Raw genomic sequence first — 27,548 nt, forward strand, 5'->3', positions numbered from 1 at the left:
CTGGTGGGAATGTCCTTATTTTGTAGAGGAATTTGGGAATTCTTGAATCACTGTATTCTATTAGGCTCCAAAGCATCATTCTGTAGGGATAAAGTCTTTCTTTGTGTATGAAAACCAGTATTTTGTTTAGAAATGCTATTTTTAGGAATGAAATGCTTTATTTTTGAAAGAAAATGAAATTTTTGCAAGGATAATTAGTGATACTTCAGTGATAACATTTTATTTCTGGTATGTGTAGTGATATTTGTGTGAAAATTTTTAATGTTTTGACAGAAATTGATATTTCGGGTGGAACTGTCCTTATTTTGTAGAGTAAAACTGGTGTTCTGGAAACAATGTGTCATATTATGCTCCTAAGTATCATTTAGTAGAGAGAATATCTTCTTTTGGGAATTAAAAACCATATGTTGTTTAGAACATACTATACTCAGGAATGAAAAGCATTTTCTTAGGTAAGAAAAATGTATTTTTGCCAGAATACGGAGTGATACTTAAGTGAGAACTTCTTCTTTCTGGAAGAAGTGGTGATATTTATGTGTAAATGGTAAAAATTTTAACAGAAACTGTCATTTTGGGTGGAAATGTCCATAATTTGTAGAGGAAAACGGGTATTCTGGTAGAAATGCATCCTATAATTCTACAGTGCATCATTTTCTAGAGAAAATATCTTCTTTTGGTTATGAAAACAGGTATTAGGTTTAGAAAATGCTATTTTTAGTGAAGAAAATTCATATTTTCAAAAGAAACTCAAATATTTGCCAGGATAAATGGTGATGCTTTAGAGAGAACTTATTATTTCTGGTCTATGTAGTGAAAGTCGTGTGTAAATTTCAAAAATTAGAACAGAAATTGATCTTTAGGGGGAAAGTGTCCTTATTTGAAAGAGGAGTTCCGGTATTCTGTAAACAATGTATCATATTATGCTGCAAATATTCATTTTTTAGAGGAACTGTCTTCTTTTGAGGATGAAACCCAGTATTTTGGGGAGAAAATGATATTTTTAGGGCTGAAAAGCATTGTATTTGTTAAGAAAAATGTATTTTTGCAAGGATAAGAAGTGATACTCAAGAATGTACCTTTTTTTTTTTTTTTTTCTGGGATAAGTACTGCTATTAATGTCAAAGTTCTCTAAATCTTGACAGAAATTGATATTTTGGGCGGAAATGTCCTTATTTTGTAGAGGAATACAGGAATTCATGAAACACTGTATTCTATTATGCTCCAAAGGAACATTCTGTGGAGATAATGTCTACCTTTGGGGATGAAAACCAGTATTTTGTTTAGAAAATGCTATTTTTAGGAATGAAAAGCATTAGTTTGGTAAGAAAATGAAATATTTGAAAGGATAATTAGTGATACTTATGAGATTCCTTTTTATTTCTGAGATAAGCAAGGATATTAGTGTGAAAGTTTTCTACATTATGACACAACTTGCTATTTCTGGTGGGAATGTCCTTATTTTGTAGAGGAATTTGGGAATTCTTGAATCACTGTATTCTATTAGGCTCCAAAGCATCATTCTGTAGGGATAAAGTCTTTCTTTGTGTATGAAAACCAGTATTTTGTTTAGAAATGCTATTTTTAGGAATGAAATGCTTTATTTTTGAAAGAAAATGAAATTTTTGCAAGGATAATTAGTGATACTTCAGTGATAACATTTTATTTCTGGTATGTGTAGTGATATTTGTGTGAAAATTTTTAATGTTTTGACAGAAATTGATATTTCGGGTGGAACTGTCCTTATTTTGTAGAGTAAAACTGGTGTTCTGGAAACAATGTGTCATATTATGCTCCTAAGTATCATTTAGTAGAGAGAATATCTTCTTTTGGGAATTAAAAACCATATGTTGTTTAGAACATACTATACTCAGGAATGAAAAGCATTTTCTTAGGTAAGAAAAATGTATTTTTGCCAGAATACGGAGTGATACTTAAGAGAGAACTTCTTCTTTCTGGAAGAAGTGGTGATATTCATGTGTAAATGGTAAAAATTTTAACAGAAACTGTCATTTTGGGTGGAAATGTCCATAATTTGTAGAGGAAAACGGGTATTCTGGTAGAAATGCATCCTATAATGCTAGAGTGCATCATTTTCTAGAGAAAATATCTTCTTTTGGTTATGAAAACAGGTATTAGGTTTAGGAAATGCTATTTTTAGTGAAGAAAATTCATATTTTCAAAAGAAACTCAAATATTTGCCAGGATAAATGGTGATGCTTTAGAGAGAACTTATTATTTCTGGTCTATGTAGTGAAAGTCGTGTGTAAATTTCAAAAATTAGAACAGAAATTGATCTTTAGGGGGAAAGTGTCCTTATTTGAAAGAGGAGTTCCGGTATTCTGTAAACAATGTATCATATTATGCTGCAAATATTCATTTTTTAGAGGAACTGTCTTCTTTTGAGGATGAAACCCAGTATTTTGGGGAGAAAATGATATTTTTAGGGCTGAAAAGCATTGTATTTGTTAAGAAAAATGTATTTTTGCAAGGATAAGAAGTGATACTCAAGAATGTACCTTTTTTTTTTTTTTTTTCTGGGATAAGTACTGCTATTAATGTCAAAGTTCTCTAAATCTTGACAGAAATTGATATTTTGGGTGGAAATGTCCTTATTTTGTAGAGGAATACAGGAATTCATGAAACACTGTATTCTATTATGCTCCAAAGGAACATTCTGTGGAGATAATGTCTACCTTTGGGGATGAAAACCAGTATTTTGTTTAGAAAATGCTATTTTTAGGAATGAAAAGCATTAGTTTGGTAAGAAAATGAAATATTTGAAAGGATAATTAGTGATACTTATGAGATTCCTTTTTATTTCTGAGATAAGCAAGGATATTAGTGTGAAAGTTTTCTACATTATGACACAACTTGCTATTTCTGGTGGGAATGTCCTTATTTTGTAGAGGAATTTGGGAATTCTTGAATCACTGTATTCTATTAGGCTCCAAAGCATCATTCTGTAGGGATAAAGTCTTTCTTTGTGTATGAAAACCAGTATTTTGTTTAGAAATGCTATTTTTAGGAATGAAATGCTTTATTTTTGAAAGAAAATGAAATTTTTGCAAGGATAATTAGTGATACTTCAGTGATAACTTTTTATTTCTGGTATGTGTAGTGATATTCGTGTGAAAATTTTTAATGTTTTGACAGAAATTGATATTTCGGGTGGAACTGTCCTTATTTTGTAGAGTAAAACTGGTGTTCTGGAAACAATGTGTCATATTATGCTCCTAAGTATCATTTAGTAGAGAGAATATCTTCTTTTGGGAATTAAAAACCATATGTTGTTTAGAACATACTATTCTTAGGAATGAAAGATGAAGATGATCAGGGGGCTGGAGCACCTCCCCTATGAGGACAGGCTGAGGGAGTTGGGTTTGTTCAGCCTGGAGAAGAGAAGGTTGCGGGGTGACCTCATTGCAGCCTTTCAGTACCTGAAGGGAACTTACTCCCAGGAGGGGAGTAAACTCTTCGAAAGGGCTGATAAAAGCAGGACTAGGGGAAATGGTTTTAAGTTGAGGGAGGGAAGATTTAGGTTGGATGTTAGGGGAAAGTTCTTTACTAGAAGGGTGGTTAGGTCCTGGAACAGGCTGCCCAGTGAGGTTGTGGATGCCCCGTCCTTGGAGGTGTTCAAGACCATATTGGACAGGGTCCTGGGCAACCTGATCTAGTAAATGTGTATGTTTGGTGGCCCTGCTTGGCAGGGGGGTTGGAACTACATGATCCTTGAGGTCCCTTCCAACCGGGGTAATTCTGTGATTCTGTGATTCTGTGATTCTGTAATGAAAAGCATTTTCTTAGGTAAGAAAAATGTATTTTTGCCAGAATACGGAGTGATACTTAAGTGAGAACTTCTTCTTTCTGGAAGAAGTGGTGATATTCATGTGTAAATGGTAAAAATTTTAACAGAAACTGTCATTTAGGGTGGAAATGTCCATAATTTGTAGAGGAAAACGGGTATTGTGGTAGAAATGCATCCTATAATGCTACAGTGCATCATTTTCTAGAGAAAATATCTTCTTTTGGTTATGAAAACAGGTATTAGGTTTAGAAAATGATATTTTTAGTGAAGAAAATTCATATTTTCAAAAGAAACTCAAATATTTGCCAGGATAAATGGTGATGCTTTAGAGAGAACTTATTATTACTGGTCTATGTAGTGAAAGTCGTGTGTAAATTTCAAAAATTAGAACAGAAATTGATCTTTAGGGGGGAAGTGTCCTTATTTGAAAGAGGAATTCCGGTATTCTGTAAACAATGTATCAAATTATGCTGCAAATATTCATTTTTTAGAGGAACTGTCTTCTTTTGAAGATGAAACCCAGTATTTTGGGGAGAAAATGATATTTTTAGGGCTGAAAAGCATTGTATTTGTTAAGAAAAATGTATTTTTGCAAGGATAAGAAGTGATACTCAAGAATGTACCTTTTTTTTTTTTTCTGGGATAAGTACTGCTATTAATGTCAAAGTTCTCTAAATCTTGACAGAAATTGATATTTTGGGTGGAAATGTCCTTATTTTGTAGAGGAATACAGGAATTCATGAAACGCTGTATTCTATTATGCTCCAAAGGAACATTCTGTAGAGATAATGTCTACCTTTGGGGATGAAAACCAGTATTTTGTTTAGAAAATGCTATTTTTAGGAATGAAAAGCATTAGTTTGGTAAGAAAATGAAATATTTGAAAGGATAATTAGTGATACTTATGAGATTCCTTTTTATTTCTGGGATAAGCAAGGATATTAGTGTGAAAGTTTTCTACATTATGACACAACTTGATATTTCTGGTGGGAATGTCCTTATTTTGTAGAGGAATTTGGGAATTCTTGAATCACTGTATTCTATTAGGCTCCAAAGCATCATTCTGTAGGGATAAAGTCTTTCTTTGTGTATGAAAACCAGTATTTTGTTTAGAAATGCTATTTTTAGGAATGAAATGCTTTATTTTTGAAAGAAAATGAAATTTTTGCAAGGATAATTAGTGATACTTCAGTGATAACTTTTTATTTCTGGTATGTGTAGTGATATTCGTGTGAAAATTTTTAATGTTTTGACAGAAATTGATATTTCGGGTGGAACTGTCCTTATTTTGTAGAGTAAAACTGGTGTTCTGGAAACAATGTGTCATATTATGCTCCTAAGTATCATTTAGTAGAGAGAATATCTTCTTTTGGGAATTAAAAACCATATGTTGTTTATGAAAAGCATTTTCTTAGGTAAGAAAAATGTATTTTTGCCAGAATACGGAGTGATACTTAAGAGAGAACTTCTTCTTTCTGGAAGAAGTGGTGATATTCATGTGTAAATGGTAAAAATTTTAACAGAAACTGTCAATTTGGGTGGAAATGTCCATAATTTGTAGAGGAAAACGGGTATTCTGGTAGAAATGCATCCTATAATGCTACAGTGCATCATTTTCTAGAGAAAATATCTTCTTTTGGTTATGAAAACAGGTATTAGGTTTAGAAAATGCTATTTTTAGTGAAGAAAATTCATATTTTCAAAAGAAACACAAATATTTGCCAGGATAAATGGTGATGCTTTAGAGAGAACTTATTATTTCTGGTCTATGTAGTGAAAGTCGTGTGTAAATTTCAAAAATTAGAACAGAAATTGATCTTTAGGGGGAAAGTGTCCTTATTTGAAAGAGGAATTCCGGTATTCTGTAAACAATGTATCATATTATGCTGCAAATATTCATTTTTTAGAGGAACTGTCTTCTTTTGAGGATGAAACCCAGTATTTTGGGGAGAAAATGATATTTTTAGGGCTGAAAAGCATTGTATTTGTTAAGAAAAATGTATTTTTGCAAGGATAAGAAGTGATACTCAAGAATGTACCCCTTTTTTTTTTTCTGGGATAAGTACTGCTATTAATGTCAAAGTTCTCTAAATCTTGACAGAAATTGATATTTTGGGTGGAAATGTCCTTATTTTGTAGAGGAATACAGGAATTCATGAAACGCTGTATTCTATTATGCTCCAAAGGAAAATTCTGTAGAGATAATGTCTACCTTTGGGGATGAAAACCAATATTTTGTTTAGAAATGCTATTTTTAGGTATGAAAAGCATTAGTTTGGTAAGAAAATGAAATATTTGAAAGGATAATTAGTGATACTTATGAGATTCCTTTTTATTTCTGGGATAAGCAAGGATATTAGTGTGAAAGTTTTCTACATTATGACACATCTTGCTATTTCTGGTGGGAATGTCCTTATTTTGTAGAGGAATTTGGGAATTCTTGAATCACTGTATTCTATTAGGCTCCAAAGCATCATTCTGTAGGGATAAAGTCTTTCTTTGTGTATGAAAACCAGTATTTTGTTTAGAAATGCTATTTTTAGGAATGAAATGCTTTATTTTTGAAAGAAAATGAAATTTTTGCAAGGATAATTAGTGATACTTCAGTGATAACTTTTTATTTCTGGTATGTGTAGTGATATTCGTGTGAAAATTTTTAATGTTTTGACAGAAATTGATATTTCGGGTGGAACTGTCCTTATTTTGTAGAGTAAAACTGGTGTTCTGGAAACAATGTGTCATATTATGCTCCTAAGTATCATTTAGTAGAGAGAATATCTTCTTTTGGGAATTAAAAACCATATGTTGTTTAGAACATACTATTCTTAGGAATGAAAGATGAAGATGATCAGGGGGCTGGAGCACCTCCCCTATGAGGACAGGCTGAGGGAGTTGGGTTTGTTCAGCCTGGAGAAGAGAAGGTTGCGGGGTGACCTCATTGCAGCCTTTCAGTACCTGAAGGGAACTTACTCCCAGGAGGGGAGTAAACTCTTCGAAAGGGCTGATAAAAGCAGGACTAGGGGAAATGGTTTTAAGTTGAGGGAGGGAAGATTTAGGTTGGATGTTAGGGGAAAGTTCTTTACTAGAAGGGTGGTTAGGTCCTGGAACAGGCTGCCCAGTGAGGTTGTGGATGCCCCGTCCTTGGAGGTGTTCAAGACCATATTGGACAGGGTCCTGGGCAACCTGATCTAGTAAATGTGTATGTTTGGTGGCCCTGCTTGGCAGGGGGGTTGGAACTACATGATCCTTGAGGTCCCTTCCAACCGGGGTAATTCTGTGATTCTGTGATTCTGTGATTCTGTAATGAAAAGCATTTTCTTAGGTAAGAAAAATGTATTTTTGCCAGAATACGGAGTGATACTTAAGTGAGAACTTCTTCTTTCTGGAAGAAGTGGTGATATTCATGTGTAAATGGTAAAAATTTTAACAGAAACTGTCATTTTGGGTGGAAATGTCCATAATTTGTAGAGGAAAACGGGTATTCTGGTAGAAATGCATCCTATAATGCTACAGTGCATCATTTTCTAGAGAAAATATCTTCTTTTGGTTATGAAAACAGGTAATAGGTTTAGAAAATGCTATTTTTAGTGAAGAAAATTCATATTTTCAAAAGAAACTCAAATATTTGCCAGGATGAATGGTGATGCTTTAGAGAGAACTTATTATTTCTGGTCTATGTAGTGAAAGTCGTGTGTAAATTTCAAAAATTAGAACAGAAATTGATCTTTAGGGGGGAAGTGTCCTTATTTGAAAGAGGAATTCCGGTATTCTGTAAACAATGTATCATATTATGCTGCAAATATTCATTTTTTAGAGGAACTGTCTTCTTTTGAGGATGAAACCCAGTATTATGGGGAGAAAATGATATTTTTAGGGCTGAAAAGCATTGTATTAGTTAAGAAAAATGTATTTTTGCAAGGATAAGAAGTGATACTCAAGAATGTACCCCTTTTTTTTTTTCTGGGATAAGTACTGCTATTAATGTCAAAGTTCTCTAAATCTTGACAGAAATTGATATTTTGGGTGGAAATGTCCTTATTTTGTAGAGGAATACAGGAATTCATGAAACGCTGTATTCTATTATGCTCCAAAGGAAAATTCTGTAGAGATAATGTCTACCTTTGGGGATGAAAACCAATATTTTGTTTAGAAATGCTATTTTTAGGAATGAAAAGCATTAGTTTGGTAAGAAAATGAAATATTTGAAAGGATAATTAGTGATACTTATGAGATTCCTTTTTATTTCTGGGATAAGCAAGGATATTAGTGTGAAAGTTTTCTACATTATGACACAACTTGCTATTTCTGGTGGGAATGTCCTTATTTTGTAGAGGAATTTGGGAATTCTTGAATCACTGTATTCTATTAGGCTCCAAAGCATCATTCTGTAGGGATAAAGTCTTTCTTTGTGTATGAAAACCAGTATTTTGTTTAGAAATGCTATTTTTAGGAATGAAATGCTTTATTTTTGAAAGAAAATGAAATTTTTGCAAGGATAATTAGTGATACTTCAGTGATAACTTTTTATTTCTGGTATGTGTAGTGATATTCGTGTGAAAATTTTTAATGTTTTGACAGAAATTGATATTTCGGGTGGAACTGTCCTTATTTTGTAGAGTAAAACTGGTGTTCTGGAAACAATGTGTCATATTATGCTCCTAAGTATCATTTAGTAGAGAGAATATCTTCTTTTGGGAATTAAAAACCATATGTTGTTTAGAACATACTATTCTTAGGAATGAAAGATGAAGATGATCAGGGGGCTGGAGCACCTCCCCTATGAGGACAGGCTGAGGGAGTTGGGTTTGTTCAGCCTGGAGAAGAGAAGGTTGCGGGGTGACCTCATTGCAGCCTTTCAGTACCTGAAGGGAACTTACTCCCAGGAGGGGAGTAAACTCTTCGAAAGGGCTGATAAAAGCAGGACTAGGGGAAATGGTTTTAAGTTGAGGGAGGGAAGATTTAGGTTGGATGTTAGGGGAAAGTTCTTTACTAGAAGGGTGGTTAGGTCCTGGAACAGGCTGCCCAGTGAGGCTGTGGATGCCCCGTCCTTGGAGGTGTTCAAGACCATATTGGACAGGGTCCTGGGCAACCTGATCTAGTAAATGTGTATGTTTGGTGGCCCTGCTTGGCAGGGGGGTTGGAACTACATGATCCTTGAGGTCCCTTCCAACCGGGGTAATTCTGTGATTCTGTGATTCTGTGATTCTGTAATGAAAAGCATTTTCTTAGGTAAGAAAAATGTATTTTTGCCAGAATACGGAGTGATACTTAAGTGAGAACTTCTTCTTTCTGGAAGAAGTGGTGATATTCATGTGTAAATGGTAAAAATTTTAACAGAAACTGTCATTTAGGGTGGAAATGTCCATAATTTGTAGAGGAAAACGGGTATTCTGGTAGAAATGCATCCTATAATGCTACAGTGCATCATTTTCTAGAGAAAATATCTTCTTTTGGTTATGAAAACAGGTATTAGGTTTAGAAAATGCTATTTTTAGTGAAGAAAATTCATATTTTCAAAAGAAACTCAAATATTTGCCAGGATAAATGGTGATGCTTTAGAGAGAACTTATTATTTCTGGTCTATGTAGTGAAAGTCGTGTGTAAATTTCAAAAATTAGAACAGAAATTGATCTTTAGGGGGAAAGTGTCCTTATTTGAAAGAGGAATTCCGGTATTCTGTAAACAATGTATCATATTATGCTGCAAATATTCATTTTTTAGAGGAACTGTCTTCTTTTGAGGATGAAACCCAGTATTATGGGGAGAAAATGATATTTTTAGGGCTGAAAAGCATTGTATTAGTTAAGAAAAATGTATTTTTGCAAGGATAAGAAGTGATACTCAAGAATGTACCCCTTTTTTTTTTTCTGGGATAAGTACTGCTATTAATGTCAAAGTTCTCTAAATCTTGACAGAAATTGATATTTTGGGTGGAAATGTCCTTATTTTGTAGAGGAATACAGGAATTCATGAAACGCTGTATTCTATTATGCTCCAAAGGAAAATTCTGTAGAGATAATGTCTACCTTTGGGGATGAAAACCAATATTTTGTTTAGAAATGCTATTTTTAGGAATGAAAAGCATTAGTTTGGTAAGAAAATGAAATATTTGAAAGGATAATTAGTGATACTTATGAGATTCCTTTTTATTTCTGGGATAAGCAAGGATATTAGTGTGAAAGTTTTCTACATTATGACACAACTTGCTATTTCTGGTGGGAATGTCCTTATTTTGTAGAGGAATTTGGGAATTCTTGAATCACTGTATTCTATTAGGCTCCAAAGCATCATTCTGTAGGGATAAAGTCTTTCTTTGTGTATGAAAACCAGTATTTTGTTTAGAAATGCTATTTTTAGGAATGAAATGCTTTATTTTTGAAAGAAAATGAAATTTTTGCAAGGATAATTAGTGATACTTCAGTGATAACTTTTTATTTCTGGTATGTGTAGTGATATTCGTGTGAAAATTTTTAATGTTTTGACAGAAATTGATATTTTGGGTGGAACTGTCCTTATTTTGTAGAGTAAAACTGGTGTTCTGGAAACAATGTGTCATATTATGCTCCTAAGTATCATTTAGTAGAGAGAATATCTTCTTTTGGGAATTAAAAACCATATGTTGTTTAGAACATACTATTCTTAGGAATGAAAGATGAAGATGATCAGGGGGCTGGAGCACCTCCCCTATGAGGACAGGCTGAGGGAGTTGGGTTTGTTCAGCCTGGAGAAGGTTGCGGGGTGACCTCATTGCAGCCTTTCAGTACCTGAAGGGAACTTACTCCCAGGAGGGGAGTAAACTCTTCGAAAGGGCTGATAAAAGCAGGACTAGGGGAAATGGTTTTAAGTTGAGGGAGGGAAGATTTAGGTTGGATGTTAGGGGGAAGTTCTTTACTAGAAGGGTGGTTAGGTCCTGGAACAGGCTGCCCAGTGAGGTTGTGGATGCCCCGTCCTTGGAGGTGTTCAAGACCATATTGGACAGGGTCCTGGGCAACCTGATCTAGTAAATGTGTATGTTTGGTGGCCCTGCTTGGCAGGGGGGTTGGAACTACATGATCCTTGAGGTCCCTTCCAACCGGGGTAATTCTGTGATTCTGTGATTCTGTGATTCTGTAATGAAAAGCATTTTCTTAGGTAAGAAAAATGTATTTTTGCCAGAATACGGAGTGATACTTAAGTGAGAACTTCTTCTTTCTGGAAGAAGTGGTGATATTCATGTGTAAATGGTAAAAATTTTAACAGAAACTGTCATTTAGGGTGGAAATGTCCATAATTTGTAGAGGAAAACGGGTATTCTGGTAGAAATGCATCCTATAATGCTACAGTGCATCATTTTCTAGAGAAAATATCTTCTTTTGGTTATGAAAACAGGTATTAGGTTTAGAAAATGCTATTTTTAGTGAAGAAAATTCATATTTTCAAAAGAAACTCAAATATTTGCCAGGATAAATGGTGATGCTTTAGAGAGAACTTATTATTTCTGGTCTATGTAGTGAAAGTCGTGTGTAAATTTCAAAAATTAGAACAGAAATTGATCTTTAGGGGGGAAGTGTCCTTATTTGAAAGAGGAATTCCGGTATTCTGTAAACAATGTATCATATTATGCTGCAAATATTCATTTTTTAGAGGAACTGTCTTCTTTTGAGGATGAAACCCAGTATTTTGGGGAGAAAATGATATTTTTAGGGCTGAAAAGCATTGTATTAGTTAAGAAAAATGTATTTTTGCAAGGATAAGAAGTGATACTCAAGAATGTACCCCTTTTTTTTTTTCTGGGATAAGTACTGCTATTAATGTCAAAGTTCTCTAAATCTTGACAGAAATTGATATTTTGGGTGGAAATGTCCTTATTTTGTAGAGGAATACAGGAATTCATGAAACGCTGTATTCTATTATGCTCCAAAGGAAAATTCTGTAGAGATAATGTCTACCTTTGGGGATGAAAACCAATATTTTGTTTAGAAATGCTATTTTTAGGAATGAAAAGCATTAGTTTGGTAAGAAAATGAAATATTTGAAAGGATAATTAGTGATACTTATGAGATTCCTTTTTATTTCTGGGATAAGCAAGGATATTAGTGTGAAAGTTTTCTACATTATGACACAACTTGCTATTTCTGGTGGGAATGTCCTTATTTTGTAGAGGAATTTGGGAATTCTTGAATCACTGTATTCTATTAGGCTCCAAAGCATCATTCTGTAGGGATAAAGTCTTTCTTTGTGTATGAAAACCAGTATTTTGTTTAGAAATGCTATTTTTAGGAATGAAATGCTTTATTTTTGAAAGAAAATGAAATTTTTGCAAGGATAATTAGTGATACTTCAGTGATAACTTTTTATTTCTGGTATGTGTAGTGATATTCGTGTGAAAATTTTTAATGTTTTGACAGAAATTGATATTTCGGGTGGAACTGTCCTTATTTTGTAGAGTAAAACTGGTGTTCTGGAAACAATGTGTCATATTATGCTCCTAAGTATCATTTAGTAGAGAGAATATCTTCTTTTGGGAATTAAAAACCATATGTTGTTTAGAACATACTATTCTTAGGAATGAAAGATGAAGATGATCAGGGGGCTGGAGCACCTCCCCTATGAGGACAGGCTGAGGGAGTTGGGTTTGTTCAGCCTGGAGAAGAGAAGGTTGCGGGGTGACCTCATTGCAGCCTTTCAGTACCTGAAGGGAACTTACTCCCAGGAGGGGAGTAAACTCTTCGAAAGGGCTGATAAAAGCAGGACTAGGGGAAATGGTTTTAAGTTGAGGGAGGGAAGATTTAGGTTGGATGTTAGGGGAAAGTTCTTTACTAGAAGGGTGGTTAGGTCCTGGAACAGGCTGCCCAGTGAGGCTGTGGATGCCCCGTCCTTGGAGGTGTTCAAGACCATATTGGACAGGGTCCTGGGCAACCTGATCTAGTAAATGTGTATGTTTGGTGGCCCTGCTTGGCAGGGGGGTTGGAACTACATGATCCTTGAGGTCCCTTCCAACCGGGGTAATTCTGTGATTCTGTGATTCTGTGATTCTGTAATGAAAAGCATTTTCTTAGGTAAGAAAAATGTATTTTTGCCAGAATACGGAGTGATACTTAAGTGAGAACTTCTTCTTTCTGGAAGAAGTGGTGATATTCATGTGTAAATGGTAAAAATTTTAACAGAAACTGTCATTTAGGGTGGAAATGTCCATAATTTGTAGAGGAAAACGGGTATTCTGGTAGAAATGCATCCTATAATGCTACAGTGCATCATTTTCTAGAGAAAATATCTTCTTTTGGTTATGAAAACAGGTATTAGGTTTAGAAAATGCTATTTTTAGTGAAGAAAATTCATATTTTCAAAAGAAACTCAAATATTTGCCAGGATAAATGGTGATGCTTTAGAGAGAACTTATTATTTCTGGTCTATGTAGTGAAAGTCGTGTGTAAATTTCAAAAATTAGAACAGAAATTGATCTTTAGGGGGGAAGTGTCCTTATTTGAAAGAGGAATTCCGGTATTCTGTAAACAATGTATCATATTATGCTGCAAATATTCATTTTTTAGAGGAACTGTCTTCTTTTGAGGATGAAACCCAGTATTATGGGGAGAAAATGATATTTTTAGGGCTGAAAAGCATTTTATTTGTTAAGAAAAATGTATTTTTGCAAGGATAAGAAGTGATACTCAAGAATGTACCTTTTTTTTTTTTCTGGGATAAGTACTGCTATTAATGTCAAAGTTCTCTAAATCTTGACAGAAATTGATATTTTGGGTGGAAATGTACTTATTTTGTAGAGGAATACAGGAATTCATGAAACGCTGTATTCTATTATGCTCCAAAGGAAAATTCTGTAGAGATAATGTCTACCTTTGGGGATGAAAACCAATATTTTGTTTAGAAATGCTATTTTTAGGAATGAAATGCTTTATTTTTGAAAGAAAATGAAATTTTTGCAAGGATAATTAGTGATACTTCAGTGATAACTTTTTATTTCTGGTATGTGTAGTGATATTCGTGTGAAAATTTTTAATGTTTTGACAGAAATTGATATTTCGGGTGGAACAGTCCTTATTTTGTAGAGTAAAACTAGTGTTCTGGAAACAATGTGTCATATTATGCTCCTAAGTATCATTTAGTAGAGAGAATATCTTCTTTTGGGAATTAAAAACCATATGTTGTTTATGAAAAGCATTTTCTTAGGTAAGAAAAATGTATTTTTGCCAGAATACGGAGTGATACTTAAGAGAGAACTTCTTCTTTCTGGAAGAAGTGGTGATATTCATGTGTAAATGGTAAAAATTTTAACAGAAACTGTCATTTTGGGTGGAAATGTCCATAATTTGTAGAGGAAAACGGGTATTCTGGTAGAAATGCATCCTATAATGCTACAGTGCATCATTTTCTAGAGAAAATATCTTCTTTTGGTTATGAAAACAGGTATTAGGTTTAGAAAATGCTATTTTTAGTGAAGAAAATTCATATTTTCAAAAGAAACTCAAATATTTGCCAGGATAAATGGTGATGCTTTAGAGAGAACTTATTATTTCTGGTCTATGTAGTGAAAGTCGTGTGTAAATTTCAAAAATTAGAACAGAAATTGATCTTTAGGGGGGAAGTGTCCTTATTTGAAAGAGGAATTCCGGTATTCTGTAAACAATGTATCATATTATGCTGCAAATATTCATTTTTTAGAGGAACTGTCTTCTTTTGAGGATGAAACCCAGTATTATGGGGAGAAAATGATATTTTTAGGGCTGAAAAGCATTGTATTTGTTAAGAAAAATGTATTTTTGCAAGGATAAGAAGTGATACTCAAGAATGTACCTTTTTTTTTTTTCTGGGATAAGTACTGCTATTAATGTCAAAGTTCTCTAAATCTTGACAGAAATTGATATTTTGGGTGGAAATGTCCTTATTTTTAGAGGAATACAGGAATTCATGAAACGCTGTATTCTATTATGCTCCAAAGGAAAATTCTGTAGAGATAATGTCTACCTTTGGGGATGAAAACCAATATTTTGTTTAGAAAATGCTATTTTTAGGAATGAAATGCTTTATTTTTGAAAGAAAATGAAATTTTTGCAAGGATAATTAGTGATACTTCAGTGATAACTTTTTATTTCTGGTATGTGTATTGATATTCGTGTGAAAATTTTTAATGTTTTGACAGAAATTGATATTTCGGGTGGAACTGTCCTTATTTTGTAGAGTAAAACTGGTGTTCTGGAAACAATGTGTCATATTATGCTCCTAAGTATCATTTAGTAGAGAGAATATCTTCTTTTGGGAATTAAAAACCATATGTTGTTTATGAAAAGCATTTTCTTAGGTAAGAAAAATGTATTTTTGCCAGAATACGGAGTGATACTTAAGAGAGAACTTCTTCTTTCTGGAAGAAGTGGTGATATTCATGTGTAAATGGTAAAAATTTTAACAGAAACTGTCATTTTGGGTGGAAATGTCCATAATTTGTAGAGGAAAACGGGTATTCTGGTAGAAATGCATCCTATAATGCTACAGTGCATCATTTTCTAGAGAAAATATCTTCTTTTGGTTATGAAAACAGGTATTAGGTTTAGAAAATGCTATTTTTAGTGAAGAAAATTCATATTTTCAAAAGAAACACAAATATTTGCCAGGATAAATGGTGATGCTTTAGAGAGAACTTATTATTTCTGGTCTATGTAGTGAAAGTCGTGTGTAAATGTCAAAAATTAGAACAGAAATTGATCTTTAGGGGGAAAGTGTCCTTATTTGAAAGAGGAATTCCGGTATTCTGTAAACAATGTATCATATTATGCTGCAAATATTCATTTTTTAGAGGAACTGTCTTCTTTTGAGGATGAAACCCAGTATTTTGGGGAGAAAATGATATTTTTAGGGCTGAAAAGCATTGTATTTGTTAAGAAAAATGTATTTTTGCAAGGATAAGAAGTGATACTCAAGAATGTACCCCTTTTTTTTTTTTCTGGGATAAGTACTGCTATTAATGTCAAAGTTCTCTAAATCTTGACAGAAATTGATATTTTGGGTGGAAATGTCCTTATTTTGTAGAGGAATACAGGAATTCATGAAACACTGTATTCTATTATGCTCCAAAGGAAAATTCTGTAGAGATAATGTCTACATTTGGGGATGAAAACCAGTATTTTGTTTAGAAAATGCTATTTTTAGGAATGAAAAGCATTAGTTTGGTAAGAAAATGAAATATTTGAAAGGATAATTAGTGATACTTATGAGATTCCTTTTTATTTCTGGGATAAGCAAGGATATTAGTGTGAAAGTTTTCTACATTATGACACAACTTGCTATTTCTGGTGGGAATGTCCTTATTTTGTAGAGGAATTTGGGAATTCTTGAATCACTGTATTCTATTAGGCTCCAAAGCATCATTCTGTAGGGATAAAGTCTTTCTTTGTGTATGAAAACCAGTATTTTGTTTAGAAATGCTATTTTTAGGAATGAAATGCTTTATTTTTGAAAGAAAATGAAATTTTTGCAAGGATAATTAGTGATACTTCAGTGATAACTTTTTATTTCTGGTATGTGTAGTGATATTCGTGTGAAAATTTTTAGTGTTTTGACAGAAATTGATATTTCGGGTGGAACTGTCCTTATTTTGTAGAGTAAAACTGGTGTTCTGGAAACAATGTGTCATATTATGCTCCTAAGTATCATTTAGTAGAGAGAATATCTTCTTTTGGGAATTAAAAACCATATGTTGTTTAGAACATACTATACTCAGGAATGAAAAGCATTTTCTTAGGTAAGAAAAATGTATTTTTGCCAGAATACGGAGTGATACTTAAGAGAGAACTTCTTCTTTCTGGAAGAAGTGGTGATATTCATGTGTAAATGGTAAAAATTTTAACAGAAACTGTCATTTTGGGTGGAAATGTCCATAATTTGTAGAGGAAAACGGGTATTCTGGTAGAAATGCATCCTATAATGCTACAGTGCATCATTTTCTAGAGAAAATATCTTCTTTTGGTTATGAAAACAGGTATTAGGTTTAGAAAATGCTATTTTTAGTGAAGAAAATTCATATTTTCAAAAGAAACTCAAATATTTGCCAGGATAAATGGTGATGCTTTAGAGAGAACTTATTATTTCTGGTCTATGTAGTGAAAGTCGTGTGTAAATTTCAAAAATTAGAACAGAAATTGATCTTTAGGGGGGAAGTGTCCTTATTTGAAAGAGGAATTCCGGTATTCTGTAAACAATGTATCATATTATGCTGCAAATATTCATTTTTTAGAGGAACTGTCTTCTTTTGAGGATGAAACCCAGTATTTTGGGGAGAAAATGATATTTTTAGGGCTGAAAAGCATTGTATTTGTTAAGAAAAATGTATTTTTGCAAGGATAAGAAGTGATACTCAAGAATGTACCTTTTTTTTTTTTTTTCTGGGATAAGTACTGCTATTAATGTCAAAGTTCTCTAAATCTTGACAGAAATTGATATTTTGGGTGGAAATGTCCTTATTTTGTAGAGGAATACAGGAATTCATGAAACACTGTATTCTATTATGCTCCAAAGGAACATTCTGTAGAGATAATGTCTACCTTTGGGGATGAAAACCAGTATTTTGTTTAGAAAATGCTATTTTTAGGAATGAAAAGCATTAGTTTGGTAAGAAAATGAAATATTTGAAAGGATAATTAGTGATACTTATGAGATTCGTTTTTATTTCTGAGATAAGCAAGGATATTAGTGTGAAAGTTTTCTACATTATGACACAACTTGCTATTTCTGGTGGGAATGTCCTTATTTTGTAGAGGAATTTGGGAATTCTTGAATCACTGTATTCTATTAGGCTCCAAAGCATCATTCTGTAGGGATAAAGTCTTTCTTTGTGTATGAAAACCAGTATTTTGTTTAGAAATGCTATTTTTAGGAATGAAATGCTTTATTTTTGAAAGAAAATGAAATTTTTGCAAGGATAATTAGTGATACTTCAGTGATAACTTTTTATTTCTGGTATGTGTAGTGATATTCGTGTGAAAATTTTTAGTGTTTTGACAGAAATTGATATTTCGGGTGGAACTGTCCTTATTTTGTAGAGTAAAACTGGTGTTCTGGAAACAATGTGTCATATTATGCTCCTAAGTATCATTTAGTAGAGAGAATATCTTCTTTTGGGAATTAAAAACCATATGTTGTTTAGAACATACTATACTCAGGAATGAAAAGCATTTTCTTAGGTAAGAAAAATGTATTTTTGCCAGAATACGGAGTGATACTTAAGAGAGAACTTCTTCTTTCTGGAAGAAGTGGTGATATTCATGTGTAAATGGTAAAAATTTTAACAGAAACTGTCATTTTGGGTGGAAATGTCCATAATTTGTAGAGGAAAACGGGTATTCTGGTAGAAATGCATCCTATAATGCTACAGTGCATCATTTTCTAGAGAAAATATCTTCTTTTGGTTATGAAAACAGGTATTAGGTTTAGAAAATGCTATTTTTAGTGAAGAAAATTCATATTTTCAAAAGAAACTCAAATATTTGCCAGGATAAATGGTGATGCTTTAGAGAGAACTTATTATTTCTGGTCTATGTAGTGAAAGTCGTGTGTAAATTTCAAAAATTAGAACAGAAATTGATCTTTAGGGGGGAAGTGTCCTTATTTGAAAGAGGAATTCCGGTATTCTGTAAACAATGTATCATATTATGCTGCAAATATTCATTTTTTAGAGGAACTGTCTTCTTTTGAGGATGAAACCCAGTATTTTGGGGAGAAAATGATATTTTTAGGGCTGAAAAGCATTGTATTTGTTAAGAAAAATGTATTTTTGCAAGGATAAGAAGTGATACTCAAGAATGTACCTTTTTTTTTTTTTCTGGGATAAGTACTGCTATTAATGTCAAAGTTCTCTAAATCTTGACAGAAATTGATACTTTGGGTGGAAATGTCCTTATTTTGTAGAGGAATACAGGAATTCATGAAACACTGTATTCTATTATGCTCCAAAGGAACATTCTGTAGAGATAATGTCTACCTTTGGGGATGAAAACCAGTATTTTGTTTAGAAAATGCTATTTTTAGGAATGAAAAGCATTAGTTTGGTAAGAAAATGAAATATTTGAAAGGATAATTAGTGATACTTATGAGATTCCTTTTTATTTCTGAGATAAGCAAGGATATTAGTGTGAAAGTTTTCTACATTATGACACAACTTGCTATTTCTGGTGGGAATGTCCTTATTTTGTAGAGGAATTTGGGAATTCTTGAATCACTGTATTCTATTAGGCTCCAAAGCATCATTCTGTAGGGATAAAGTCTTTCTTTGTGTATGAAAACCAGTATTTTGTTTAGAAATGCTATTTTTAGGAATGAAATGCTTTATTTTTGAAAGAAAATGAAATTTTTGCAAGGATAATTAGTGATACTTCAGTGATAACTTTTTATTTCTGGTATGTGTAGTGATATTCGTGTGAAAATTTTTAGTGTTTTGACAGAAATTGATATTTCGGGTGGAACTGTCCTTATTTTGTAGAGTAAAACTGGTGTTCTGGAAACAATGTGTCATATTATGCTCCTAAGTATCATTTAGTAGAGAGAATATCTTCTTTTGGGAATTAAAAACCATATGTTGTTTAGAACATACTATACTCAGGAATGAAAAGCATTTTCTTAGGTAAGAAAAATGTATTTTTGCCAGAATACGGAGTGATACTTAAGAGAGAACTTCTTCTTTCTGGAAGAAGTGGTGATATTCATGTGTAAATGGTAAAAATTTTAACAGAAACTGTCATTTAGGGTGGAAATGTCCATAATTTGTAGAGGAAAACGGGTATTCTGGTAGAAATGCATCCTATAATGCTACAGTGCATCATTTTCTAGAGAAAATATCTTCTTTTGGTTATGAAAACAGGTATTAGGTTTAGAAAATGCTATTTTTAGTGAAGAAAATTCATATTTTCAAAAGAAACTCAAATATTTGCCAGGATAAATGGTGATGCTTTAGAGAGAACTTATTATTTCTGGTCTATGTAGTGAAAGTCGTGTGTAAATTTCAAAAATTAGAACAGAAATTGATCTTTAGGGGGAAAGTGTCCTTATTTGAAAGAGGAATTCCGGTATTCTGTAAACAATGTATCATATTATGCTGCAAATATTCATTTTTTAGAGGAACTGTCTTCTTTTGAGGATGAAACCCAGTATTATGGGGAGAAAATGATATTTTTAGGGCTGAAAAGCATTGTATTTGTTAAGAAAAATGTATTTTTGCAAGGATAAGAAGTGATACTCAAGAATGTACCCCTTTTTTTTTTTCTGGGATAAGTACTGCTATTAATGTCAAAGTTCTCTAAATCTTGACAGAAATTGATATTTTGGGTGGAAATGTCCTTATTTTGTAGAGGAATACAGGAATTCATGAAACGCTGTATTCTATTATGCTCCAAAGGAAAATTCTGTAGAGATAATGTCTACCTTTGGGGATGAAAACCAATATTTTGTTTAGAAATGCTATTTTTAGGAATGAAAAGCATTAGTTTGGTAAGAAAATGAAATATTTGAAAGGATAATTAGTGATACTTATGAGATTCCTTTTTATTTCTGGGATAAGCAAGGATATTAGTGTGAAAGTTTTCTACATTATGACACAACTTGCTATTTCTGGTGGGAATGTCCTTATTTTGTAGAGGAATTTGGGAATTCTTGAATCACTGTATTCTATTAGGCTCCAAAGCATCATTCTGTAGGGATAAAGTCTTTCTTTGTGTATGAAAACCAGTATTTTGTTTAGAAATGCTATTTTTAGGAATGAAATGCTTTATTTTTGAAAGAAAATGAAATTTTTGCAAGGATAATTAGTGATACTTCAGTGATAACTTTTTATTTCTGGTATGTGTAGTGATATTCGTGTGAAAATTTTTAATGTTTTGACAGAAATTGATATTTCGGGTGGAACTGTCCTTATTTTGTAGAGTAAAACTGGTGTTCTGGAAACAATGTGTCATATTATGCTCCTAAGTATCATTTAGTAGAGAGAATATCTTCTTTTGGGAATTAAAAACCATATGTTGTTTAGAACATACTATTCTTAGGAATGAAAGATGAAGATGATCAGGGGGCTGGAGCACCTCCCCTATGAGGACAGGCTGAGGGAGTTGGGTTTGTTCAGCCTGGAGAAGAGAAGGTTGCGGGGTGACCTCATTGCAGCCTTTCAGTACCTGAAGGGAACTTACTCCCAGGAGGGGAGTAAACTCTTCGAAAGGGCTGATAAAAGCAGGACTAGGGGAAATGGTTTTAAGTTGAGGGAGGGAAGATTTAGGTTGGATGTTAGGGGAAAGTTCTTTACTAGAAGGGTGGTTAGGTCCTGGAACAGGCTGCCCAGTGAGGTTGTGGATGCCCCGTCCTTGGAGGTGTTCAAGACCATATTGGACAGGGTCCTGGGCAACCTGATCTAGTAAATGTGTATGTTTGGTGGCCCTGCTTGGCAGGGGGGTTGGAACTACATGATCCTTGAGGTCCCTTCCAACCGGGGTAATTCTGTGATTCTGTGATTCTGTGATTCTGTAATGAAAAGCATTTTCTTAGGTAAGAAAAATGTATTTTTGCCAGAATACGGAGTGATACTTAAGTGAGAACTTCTTCTTTCTGGAAGAAGTGGTGATATTCATGTGTAAATGGTAAAAATTTTAACAGAAACTGTCATTTAGGGTGGAAATGTCCATAATTTGTAGAGGAAAACGGGTATTCTGGTAGAAATGCATCCTATAATGCTACAGTGCATCATTTTCTAGAGAAAATATCTTCTTTTGGTTATGAAAACAGGTATTAGGTTTAGAAAATGCTATTTTTAGTGAAGAAAATTCATATTTTCAAAAGAAACTCAAATATTTGCCAGGATAAATGGTGATGCTTTAGAGAGAACTTATTATTTCTGGTCTATGTAGTGAAAGTCGTGTGTAAATTTCAAAAATTAGAACAGAAATTGATCTTTAGGGGGGAAGTGTCCTTATTTGAAAGAGGAATTCCGGTATTCTGTAAACAATGTATCATATTATGCTGCAAATATTCATTTTTTAGAGGAACTGTCTTCTTTTGAGGATGAAACCCAGTATTATGGGGAGAAAATGATATTTTTAGGGCTGAAAAGCATTGTATTAGTTAAGAAAAATGTATTTTTGCAAGGATAAGAAGTGATACTCAGGAATGTACCCCTTTTTTTTTTTCTGGGATAAGTACTGCTATTAATGTCAAAGTTCTCTAAATCTTGACAGAAATTGATATTTTGGGTGGAAATGTCCTTATTTTGTAGAGGAATACAGGAATTCATGAAACGCTGTATTCTATTATGCTCCAAAGGAAAATTCTGTAGAGATAATGTCTACCTTTGGGGATGAAAACCAATATTTTGTTTAGAAATGCTATTTTTAGGAATGAAAAGCATTAGTTTGGTAAGAAAATGAAATATTTGAAAGGATAATTAGTGATACTTATGAGATTCCTTTTTATTTCTGGGATAAGCAAGGATATTAGTGTGAAAGTTTTCTACATTATGACACAACTTGCTATTTCTGGTGGGAATGTCCTTATTTTGTAGAGGAATTTGGGAATTCTTGAATCACTGTATTCTATTAGGCTCCAAAGCATCATTCTGTAGGGATAAAGTCTTTCTTTGTGTATGAAAACCAGTATTTTGTTTAGAAATGCTATTTTTAGGAATGAAATGCTTTATTTTTGAAAGAAAATGAAATTTTTGCAAGGATAATTAGTGATACTTCAGTGATAACTTTTTATTTCTGGTATGTGTAGTGATATTCGTGTGAAAATTTTTAATGTTTTGACAGAAATTGATATTTCGGGTGGAACTGTCCTTATTTTGTAGAGTAAAACTGGTGTTCTGGAAACAATGTGTCATATTATGCTCCTAAGTATCATTTAGTAGAGAGAATATCTTCTTTTGGGAATTAAAAACCATATGTTGTTTAGAACATACTATTCTTAGGAATGAAAGATGAAGATGATCAGGGGGCTGGAGCACCTCCCCTATGAGGACAGGCTGAGGGAGTTGGGTTTGTTCAGCCTGGAGAAGAGAAGGTTGCGGGGTGACCTCATTGCAGCCTTTCAGTACCTGAAGGGAACTTACTCCCAGGAGGGGAGTAAACTCTTCGAAAGGGCTGATAAAAGCAGGACTAGGGGAAATGGTTTTAAGTTGAGGGAGGGAAGATTTAGGTTGGATGTTAGGGGGAAGTTCTTTACTAGAAGGGTGGTTAGGTCCTGGAACAGGCTGCCCAGTGAGGTTGTGGATGCCCCGTCCTTGGAGGTGTTCAAGACCATATTGGACAGGGTCCTGGGCAACCTGATCTAGTAAATGTGTATGTTTGGTGGCCCTGCTTGGCAGGGGGGTTGGAACTACATGATCCTTGAGGTCCCTTCCAACCGGGGTAATTCTGTGATTCTGTGATTCTGTGATTCTGTAATGAAAAGCATTTTCTTAGGTAAGAAAAATGTATTTTTGCCAGAATACGGAGTGATACTTAAGTGAGAACTTCTTCTTTCTGGAAGAAGTGGTGATATTCATGTGTAAATGGTAAAAATTTTAACAGAAACTGTCATTTAGGGTGGAAATGTCCATAATTTGTAGAGGAAAACGGGTATTCTGGTAGAAATGCATCCTATAATGCTACAGTGCATCATTTTCTAGAGAAAATATCTTCTTTTGGTTATGAAAACAGGTATTAGGTTTAGAAAATGCTATTTTTAGTGAAGAAAATTCATATTTTCAAAAGAAACTCAAATATTTGCCAGGATAAATGGTGATGCTTTAGAGAGAACTTATTATTTCTGGTCTATGTAGTGAAAGTCGTGTGTAAATTTCAAAAATTAGAACAGAAATTGATCTTTAGGGGGGAAGTGTCCTTATTTGAAAGAGGAATTCCGGTATTCTGTAAACAATGTATCATATTATGCTGCAAATATTCATTTTTTAGAGGAACTGTCTTCTTTTGAGGATGAAACCCAGTATTTTGGGGAGAAAATGATATTTTTAGGGCTGAAAAGCATTGTATTTGTTAAGAAAAATGTATTTTTGCAAGGATAAGAAGTGATACTCAAGAATGTACCCCTTTTTTTTTTTTCTGGGATAAGTACTGCTATTAATGTCAAAGTTCTCTAAATCTTGACAGAAATTGATATTTTGGGTGGAAATGTCCTTATTTTGTAGAGGAATACAGGAATTCATGAAACACTGTATTCTATTATGCTCCAAAGGAAAATTCTGTAGAGATAATGTCTACATTTGGGGATGAAAACCAGTATTTTGTTTAGAAAATGCTATTTTTAGGAATGAAAAGCATTAGTTTGGTAAGAAAATGAAATATTTGAAAGGATAATTAGTGATACTTATGAGATTCCTTTTTATTTCTGGGATAAGCAAGGATATTAGTGTGAAAGTTTTCTACATTATGACACAACTTGCTATTTCTGGTGGGAATGTCCTTATTTTGTAGAGGAATTTGGGAATTCTTGAATCACTGTATTCTATTAGGCTCCAAAGCATCATTCTGTAGGGATAAAGTCTTTCTTTGTGTATGAAAACCAGTATTTTGTTTAGAAATGCTATTTTTAGGAATGAAATGCTTTATTTTTGAAAGAAAATGAAATTTTTGCAAGGATAATTAGTGATACTTCAGTGATAACTTTTTATTTCTGGTATGTGTAGTGATATTCGTGTGAAAATTTTTAGTGTTTTGACAGAAATTGATATTTCGGGTGGAACTGTCCTTATTTTGTAGAGTAAAACTGGTGTTCTGGAAACAATGTGTCATATTATGCTCCTAAGTATCATTTAGTAGAGAGAATATCTTCTTTTGGGAATTAAAAACCATATGTTGTTTAGAACATACTATACTCAGGAATGAAAAGCATTTTCATAGGTAAGAAAAATGTATTTTTGCCAGAATACGGAGTGATACTTAAGAGAGAACTTCTTCTTTCTGGAAGAAGTGGTGATATTCATGTGTAAATGGTAAAAATTTTAACAGAAACTGTCATTTTGGGTGGAAATGTCCATAATTTGTAGAGGAAAACGGGTATTCTGGTAGAAATGCATCCTATAATGCTACAGTGCATCATTTTCTAGAGAAAATATCTTCTTTTGGTTATGAAAACAGGTATTAGGTTTAGAAAATGCTATTTTTAGTGAAGAAAATTCATATTTTCAAAAGAAACTCAAATATTTGCCAGGATAAATGGTGATGCTTTAGAGAGAACTTATTATTTCTGGTCTATGTAGTGAAAGTCGTGTGTAAATTTCAAAAATTAGAACAGAAATTGATCTTTAGGGGGGAAGTGTCCTTATTTGAAAGAGGAATTCCGGTATTCTGTAAACAATGTATCATATTATGCTGCAAATATTCATTTTTTAGAGGAACTGTCTTCTTTTGAGGATGAAACCCAGTATTTTGGGGAGAAAATGATATTTTTAGGGCTGAAAAGCATTGTATTTGTTAAGAAAAATGTATTTTTGCAAGGATAAGAAGTGATACTCAAGAATGTACCTTTTTTTTTTTTTTTCTGGGATAAGTACTGCTATTAATGTCAAAGTTCTCTAAATCTTGACAGAAATTGATATTTTGGGTGGAAATGTCCTTATTTTGTAGAGGAATACAGGAATTCATGAAACACTGTATTCTATTATGCTCCAAAGGAACATTCTGTAGAGATAATGTCTACCTTTGGGGATGAAAACCAGTATTTTGTTTAGAAAATGCTATTTTTAGGAATGAAAAGCATTAGTTTGGTAAGAAAATGAAATATTTGAAAGGATAATTAGTGATACTTATGAGATTCGTTTTTATTTCTGAGATAAGCAAGGATATTAGTGTGAAAGTTTTCTACATTATGACACAACTTGCTATTTCTGGTGGGAATGTCCTTATTTTGTAGAGGAATTTGGGAATTCTTGAATCACTGTATTCTATTAGGCTCCAAAGCATCATTCTGTAGGGATAAAGTCTTTCTTTGTGTATGAAAACCAGTATTTTGTTTAGAAATGCTATTTTTAGGAATGAAATGCTTTATTTTTGAAAGAAAATGAAATTTTTGCAAGGATAATTAGTGATACTTCAGTGATAACTTTTTATTTCTGGTATGTGTAGTGATATTCGTGTGAAAATTTTTAGTGTTTTGACAGAAATTGATATTTCGGGTGGAACTGTCCTTATTTTGTAGAGTAAAACTGGTGTTCTGGAAACAATGTGTCATATTATGCTCCTAAGTATCATTTAGTAGAGAGAATATCTTCTTTTGGGAATTAAAAACCATATGTTGTTTAGAACATACTATACTCAGGAATGAAAAGCATTTTCTTAGGTAAGAAAAATGTATTTTTGCCAGAATACGGAGTGATACTTAAGAGAGAACTTCTTCTTTCTGGAAGAAGTGGTGATATTCATGTGTAAATGGTAAAAATTTTAACAGAAACTGTCATTTTGGGTGGAAATGTCCATAATTTGTAGAGGAAAACGGGTATTCTGGTAGAAATGCATCCTATAATGCTACAGTGCATCATTTTCTAGAGAAAATATCTTCTTTTGGTTATGAAAACAGGTATTAGGTTTAGAAAATGCTATTTTTAGTGAAGAAAATTCATATTTTCAAAAGAAACTCAAATATTTGCCAGGATAAATGGTGATGCTTTAGAGAGAACTTATTATTTCTGGTCTATGTAGTGAAAGTCGTGTGTAAATTTCAAAAATTAGAACAGAAATTGATCTTTAGGGGGGAAGTGTCCTTATTTGAAAGAGGAATTCCGGTATTCTGTAAACAATGTATCATATTATGCTGCAAATATTCATTTTTTAGAGGAACTGTCTTCTTTTGAGGATGAAACCCAGTATTTTGGGGAGAAAATGATATTTTTAGGGCTGAAAAGCATTGTATTTGTTAAGAAAAATGTATTTTTGCAAGGATAAGAAGTGATACTCAAGAATGTACCTTTTTTTTTTTTTCTGGGATAAGTACTGCTATTAATGTCAAAGTTCTCTAAATCTTGACAGAAATTGATATTTTGGGTGGAAATGTCCTTATTTTGTAGAGGAATACAGGAATTCATGAAACACTGTATTCTATTATGCTCCAAAGGAACATTCTGTAGAGATAATGTCTACCTTTGGGGATGAAAACCAGTATTTTGTTTAGAAAATGCTATTTTTAGGAATGAAAAGCATTAGTTTGGTAAGAAAATGAAATATTTGAAAGGATAATTAGTGATACTTATGAGATTCCTTTTTATTTCTGAGATAAGCAAGGATATTAGTGTGAAAGTTTTCTACATTATGACACAACTTGCTATTTCTGGTGGGAATGTCCTTATTTTGTAGAGGAATTTGGGAATTCTTGAATCACTGTATTCTATTAGGCTCCAAAGCATCATTCTGTAGGGATAAAGTCTTTCTTTGTGTATGAAAACCAGTATTTTGTTTAGAAATGCTATTTTTAGGAATGAAATGCTTTATTTTTGAAAGAAAATGAAATTTTTGCAAGGATAATTAGTGATACTTCAGTGATAACTTTTTATTTCTGGTATGTGTAGTGATATTCGTGTGAAAATTTTTAGTGTTTTGACAGAAATTGATATTTCGGGTGGAACTGTCCTTATTTTGTAGAGTAAAACTGGTGTTCTGGAAACAATGTGTCATATTATGCTCCTAAGTATCATTTAGTAGAGAGAATATCTTCTTTTGGGAATTAAAAACCATATGTTGTTTAGAACATACTATACTCAGGAATGAAAAGCATTTTCTTAGGTAAGAAAAAT

This window comes from Coturnix japonica, chromosome 29 (genome assembly GCF_054131305.1).
Source record: "Coturnix japonica strain WE chromosome 29, WE-NBRP24, whole genome shotgun sequence".
In the NCBI taxonomy this organism is placed as follows: Eukaryota; Metazoa; Chordata; class Aves; order Galliformes; family Phasianidae; genus Coturnix; species Coturnix japonica.